This window comes from Mya arenaria, chromosome 9, assembly GCF_026914265.1.
Source record: "Mya arenaria isolate MELC-2E11 chromosome 9, ASM2691426v1".
Taxonomy (NCBI): domain Eukaryota; kingdom Metazoa; phylum Mollusca; class Bivalvia; order Myida; family Myidae; genus Mya; species Mya arenaria.
Genome location: NC_069130.1, coordinates 8,364,136 through 8,371,361, shown reverse-complemented (window position 1 = coordinate 8,371,361; position 7,226 = coordinate 8,364,136). Strand labels below are relative to the sequence as shown.

At 35.6% G+C, this 7,226-nt stretch overlaps 1 pseudogene; it reads right to left on the bottom strand.

The window, feature by feature from the left end:
• Window positions 1–1,427: 1,427 nt before the first annotated feature.
• Window positions 1,428–6,253, bottom strand: LOC128202895 (macrophage mannose receptor 1-like; annotated as a pseudogene).
• Window positions 6,254–7,226: the final 973 nt, after the last annotated feature.

The following is a 7,226-nucleotide window of genomic DNA, read 5'->3' as shown; positions in this document are numbered from 1 at the left end:
TCCGGGACTCCCAAGGGTGCGGTTTTGATCGCCGATGGCGTAGAATGTCACTCCTACGCCGGCTTAGGGAGAAAAAATTATTCAATATTATTTTTCAAAGGTTTATTATTTACTCTAATTTCACTCTAAAAAATAACATCCAAGACAATTTGTACTATTAACCCAGTAGTACGAAAATTGCAGCTGTTACTCGAAGCAAACCATTAGTACATAAGAACGACATTAAAGTGAGCCAAAACGAAAATTAGTAAGTTTAAAGGGCGTTACATCCGGATTTTCGAAAGTTAACCTATTCTGTGAATTCAACTAGAATTCTAAACCGTTTTAACGTCTAAAAACAGCTTTACATAAAATCTTGATCCCCATGATTTTATTGAATTAGGGTTATAAAAACTAAACGACAGACATGTTTGGTCTTTATTTCGCTTCAATCTTATAAACTATCCTGTTTATCCAACCGGTACTGCCCCTGCAACTCCCGCCATGACAGCTGTAATATACAACAATCCAGTGTCATTTTATCAGTGTCTCAAGATTAAGTCTGGTATTAACGAAAAAGGTTGTTAATTAATAAATATTGAACTCCAATTTCCTCCTTTTAGATATAATTAGACACAGATTTGACTTAAGTTGACTCTTTTCTAATGGTAAAGCCAATCTCAAATTGGACAAACAAACAACACAACACACTCAGAGTAAAAACATGTATCAATGATTTCCCTTCCATGAATTTTTGGACTACCTCATTTGAACAGTCAATGAACAGGTTTACCTGTGATTTAAACATACCAGTTTTGTGAACGATAGTCAATTCATAGTAAGCTGTAGATATAATTTCGTTTTTCTGACCAGTATTTTCGGGTTTGCTATTTAAAAAAAAATATTTATCGGTCATGTTTTGCCCACTTAAAAAGATGTATTGACTTCTTGTCTTGAACCTGTTGTAATTGGTAATAAGCTGGAATAAAAAAAGACTTATCAATAAGTCTTAAAGTCAACTAAGCATATCATACCTTGGAAGCCGCCAGACAGATCTTAATCCATATTCAAGTCATATTTAGTCACAAGAGTTTACACACAAATTAGGAACATTGGCTTTTCAATTTCTGGCTATTGGTATATTTAGATCTGGTTATAGTATATTATATATTTGTTTGTTTATTTCGAAATTCTCTTTCAACTTAACCACTGATTATGTTATCAAAGAGTGCAAGAAGTGGATCACTAATCTGCTGTTTTTTTTTTTGTTTACAGAAGCATTTATAATTGAGTGCCTATATCTTAAATCGCTTGGACATTTGAAATAATTAAAAATCTAAACAATATTTCGTGGGGTAAACGTCGGTACACATATTTATAGCGCTTTGTATGTATCGATCCATATTTAACTTACAAATATATTTTCGACTCTATTGGACAATACAATACTAACGGTATTCACAGAATCCAAGATGGGTCTCTCCATAGTCTCCGAAGAATCCTTGGCTCCCACAAGAGATGTCGTCCCAAGCGCCGCTCTTGTAAGGTATTAAGGCAACGAAGTCCTCTATGTTGTGGTTTACAAAGTTATCCTGATGTCCGGCTATCCAATTGGTGTATGTCACCGCGGCACCTGCGAGCAAACGCCTTGATAAGCTTGATTGATTGTACCATAGAGATTACAGAGACGAGCCCTGTAGCCGTACCTTATCATGATGAAGTTGTAGTGGCAAGTACATTTAATGTCAAATGAATTAAAGTAGTTTAATGCGAAATTGATACAGAAGGAATACAAACTTACCGAATAGGCATCGAAACTAGAAACGCATCTACACAAAGGAAGGAATTAAGGACGAACAACATTCCTGTACTTGCTAAGATCAGTATTTCAGTCAATGATATTACAAATATTCTCTATCATTGTTTTGGTACTTTTGGTACATTTGCATTTAGTGTGATGGTGGTGGCGGTGGTGGTGGTGATGATGATAGTGATGATGATGATGATGATGATGATGATGATGAACGTTGTACCAACCGTTAGTCCAGTGGAACTGTCCTTCTGTGTAGTGATCGTTTAGTCCGATCCAGACAGCTTTGGTTGGATTGTGCCTCATCATGAAGGCCCGCCTGCCTGTTTACACACCAGCGTGACCCCAAGTTACCTAAATTCAAAGAATATGTAAACTTAACACGGCTTTGAAGCGGTCACATTTAAATGTATGTATGTTTGTCATTTTAGCAAATACCATGCGTGACCTAGAGAATAACACTGTAAAAATTAATGTTAGTTTACTCTTATTTACAACGACTGTGAGGAAAATTGTAATACAATATGCTAAGTCATTCTTGTTTGTACGATGGTGCACGAGAGTGTGATCTTGTGTTGTCGGAGTAACCGGAGAACTCGGGGGAAACCAGATTGTCCGCCTTGGTGACCACGTACCAAATTCACATGCGACATGACCGAAAGTCGAATCCAGATCGTCTAGGTTAAAAGCGTGTGCGCTATCACTGCGCTTACCGCCTAATCAGCATAGCTCCATATATTGCTCTTAAACCGCTATCAGTTCCAATACAAAATCACCTAAAAAAATAGTATGACACTCGCCATGTTTCAGTTTAAAGCTATCTAAATAAACAAGCTAAAATAAAAAAAAATATTAAAACTAAATCTACCTTGTTGTGCAGCAGTTCATAGCAGCTCTTGTCGTGCTGGACAAGTGCAGTACCGTAGCGCTGAGCAAGATTCCGTACTTGAGGCGAACACAGATGTGTGTCTCCTAGAATATCAGTTTCACATTTGAACTTTTCATTTAAATTTAATTGATGTATAAACTTGTAAATTATTTAGAACTTGTCTACTGCAGTACATCTTCCAGCGAAATTATAAGGTATCAGATGTGCAAGTAAGATTATTATTCCCTCGAGCCATTGACAATAATGTCAAATGTTGTTGTCTTCTAAAACCATATGAGTTGGTATCAGTTGCCTTTTATTACGAGTATTGCAGTCCGTATATTTGTTCTAAATTGCAACTATATTTGAACGAGAAATGAAAACAATTGCAATATTTCAAGGCAAAAAATCCTATTTGTAATATATTTATAGGTTTAATGTTTACAATTCCTCTTTCTTCATTTTTGTCACCAGGCCCCAATTTCTCGAAACTTCTTAAACTAAACAAGCTTAAGTAGCTTTTTCAATTAGCCAAAATATTTACTTAAATTGAAATTTGATAATTGAAAGATGGTTTATTGTGATTATAATAAAGATAATTGCTATCTAAAGCATAAAAAAATCTTTAAAAAGTATATATTACGCAGACTATTGAAAAGCAATTGACAATGGCTTAACTAAATCGTGTTATAGGTGACTTTAGAGTTTGCGAGAAATTGGGACCAGGCGTTTAAATTGGACATTTTTCCAAATAGGATACCTTAACGTTTTATAAAAGATACGTACGTCTCTTGGAACATGGTTATTGTGAGAGTGTTTTCTTTGCAAAAACAAAAGTGTCTGTTAGTGTGTATGTGCCTTATATTGATAACATGTTTTAAAAAGATATGTGCTTGTGATTTAAATGCGATGAATTGCAAGGATTTAAGTCTGTCTCACTTAGAACGGTAAACGTTTCAAGATACATATTATGCAATGTAATGGAAAACACTTGATCGTTTTGGTCACGTACCGTCAGATCCGGGTGCAGATGTTGTGTACGTCTGACTCGATGGTACACCCGCTATAAGAGTAAACAAGAATAAGCATTGGACAAGATACGAACCAGTACGAATTACAATTCCTTGTAAAGGTTTCACAAAGTCGAACATTTGAACTTCACTGGACCCATAGTTCGTAAAGCAACAAACCACCGCGTATTGTTTGCAAACACTCGTATGCCATGTATCAGTACAGAACCGTACACTTAATGTTATCCTAGGTAACACACAATAATTTAATAAAATAACAATCTGACTCCACTTAAATATTTTTTTATATTAAATGTCATCCCCATCATGAACTAATGATATATTGTTGAAATCACACCAAGGCTTGATTTTTAATTATAGAACACTGGGTTCATAAATTCGAATGACTTATTACGTATTTTCCTCTATATATTGAATACGTCTTATTTGCACAGAAGAGATAAAACACAACAATTACAACTTAGAGAAAAAATATGTGCATTAGACATTACCATTCCTTAAACTGACGCAAAGAGCTATATTTATAAGATATTATTAAACATAATACAAGTTGTACCATGTTCATCGAAAAGTTTTTATATCTATTTAAGTATCGACATACGGAACTCGCACAGGTAGGCGTGGTTTTGCGAGCACGATTCGTCCTCCCAACGACCAAGGTGGGTACCCAGCCATACGGAAACACAGTCCTGACTAAAGTGGAGAAAGGCGTTCTTGCGTCCAGGGTACCAGTTTGTGTATTTCACCACTTCACCTTAATAAGATCAAATCGAACTCTTTTTTTTTCATTTGGATCATGGATTTGCTTGTTCTCTTCGTAGACTCCATAACTCTATAATTGCTTATCCCTGCATTGCATATTGTGTAACTATTATATTATAAAAGAAAACAGCAATGGTTGTTTGTTTATAAGACAATGAAAACTACAGGGACATTTTGTTTTCCTTTAAAACATTTTTTTTTAAATAACAAAATGTTAGTATGTTCGATATTTTGATAATACAATGAAAGATACAGGGACTAGTCCTGGAGTCAAACAATCAAATATAAACACTATTTAGATGCACAAGGCAGGGACCGAAACCGAAACTGAACGAGAGAGACAAGCGTAAGAGCACCACAAACAGTAGAGACATACATTCATTTAAATGGAAAATGTGCTTTTTCTTCAGTATTTCTAGGTCGAGTCATTTAACGCAGCGCATTTTACTTAAGGCAAACGTTTAAAACAACCATCGGATACATCGGGAATTCATTATAAATGTATACACCATACTTCGCAACGCCATTGGTACATATTTGTCCATAGTGGGTCACAAAAATAATATCGTTCCAAAATGGCGTCTATTTTCCGATTCCAATGAATAATCCGATGAATGAATAAAACATTTAAACATTTAAACAGGTTGTCGACGTGATATACACGTTACTGGGTTAGTAACTGACCCTATATGGGATCTACGGGGCGCAGGAAACGATAAAGGATGATTATCCCATATCGGGTCACCTACTAACCCTGTAACTTTTAATATTCCTTCAGGAAATTTTGGCAACTGCTCTTTGTTGTAAATATTATTCAGTTTCGATAATGAAATTAATGTTGGATCGAAATATTCACTCCGTCCGATTTCAACCACTAGTATCCACTCCATTCTTACTTTAGAGCTTGTTGTGACTAGTTCACTAAAATAAGGAAACACATGTATAGGAAATTAAACACCTAATCATGCACATAACTGAAAAGGCAGTTCTTGTGATTCTTGTACATACCTGACGTCCATTCAAAGTTTTCCTCAACGTTGATATCATGCAGACCAATCCTGACATTAGAGCCTTGGTACGTTTTCACCACCTGATAGATGGCGCTTTGTTTCATAGCGCTGTCGATGGTAGCAAGATGTCCTCCTCGGTTTCTGCAGTCGTTTTCCGCTAACGCCCACTAGTGACGTGTGGGGACAAGCTCAAAGCAGGTTTTGTCCACCGTAAATAGGACGCCGTCGTCATGTGCAGCATACTGGTAATAGCGCTGAAAGCAGCCGTACTGTGCTAAAACAAAAAACATTTTCTTGATATTTATATGAATAACTACAGAAGCAAGCTCAGTAACCAAAAGTTTAAATATAAACCCCGTTTAATGGTACAAACGCCAAAGACATAGAGCACAAAAACAACAAAAATCACAAACAAGAAACTTGTGTTGTGTATTTCTAAATGCTATATTTCGCATTTTAAAAAATACAAATATTTAGGATAGACAAGGTTTGCTATCAATAACGTTCCAGCATAAAACCGGATTATATCACAAGTGTAAACTTTAAAGAAAATCATAGTTCTTTTCACAATTTGTCATCTATAGATTGGCATGGTAGCATGGTAACCTTTTATTATTTAAACATCTAAGGGGTAAATAAGAACGTTAATATATAATACCAACTGAGCTGTGTATCGTCGATGACATGCATAAAGATTAGTATACAAGTTATACTTGCTTCCAGGGACTGGTGTTGTAGACATTTGCGACTGTGTAGTTGTCATGGAGGCAGATGTAGTAGTAGACGATGACATTGCGGTTGTTGACATAGTTGAGGATGGTGTCGTTTTGGCCAAGGTGGTTGTTGTTTGTGACGTAGTTGCTGGGAGTGATGACATAGATTGTGTTGTCATTGGCACAGTCGTTATGTTCGTTTTTGTCGTTTTTGTCGTTGGCACTTCCGTTGATGTTTTTGTAGAAGAAGTTTTCATTTTAGTTGGAATTTCGGTAGACGTAGTCATCCCTACTGTAGTTAATTGAGTTGCTGAACTTCCTGTAGCTATATTAAACGTATACGGAAGAAATCAATGTTTTATATGAAATTGTTTCCACTTTTTGATATATAAACATGGCAAAATGCAACATTTCATTGTTCTAGGAAATCAGATGTTATGTACGGCATACTGGTAATAACGCTACGGGCAATCATTTTAAGATGGAAAACATCGTCATTGTAGAGATGCTATATTTTGTATTTGTAACAACTGCTTCAGGTAAAACATGAAGGAGTTTAAGGTACGCAGGTGGTGAGGGGAGTTGCGGCCTCAATTAATTTCGTATCAATGATGAAATCGTCACTATGAATATATATTTCTTCAGGGGTGAAAGACCTTTACGATTATATTGTCGTAACGGAGTATATTGTCATAGACGATGACTTTGCGGATATTGACACAGTTGAGGACTGTGGTTTCAGACATGATGGTTTTAGAAAGAGTTAAAAAATTCAGTTGTTAATGACGTAATTGCTTAGCTCGTTGTTACTATAGGCAACAAGTCCATCAAATGCTCCCCAACAGGGTAATTATTCTGAAGGAAATAGCAAATTTGAATATATATATATATATATATATATATATATATATTACTAGTAATTTAAAATACCAGCTTTTCAGTTATAAGGCTAATGAATATATGATGAACAGAAACATTGCAGTTCAATATTTAGAGGATTTGTGTCAAGTACTTTTGAAGTCTTTCAAATCGTTTGCAGAGTACTGTGGGACG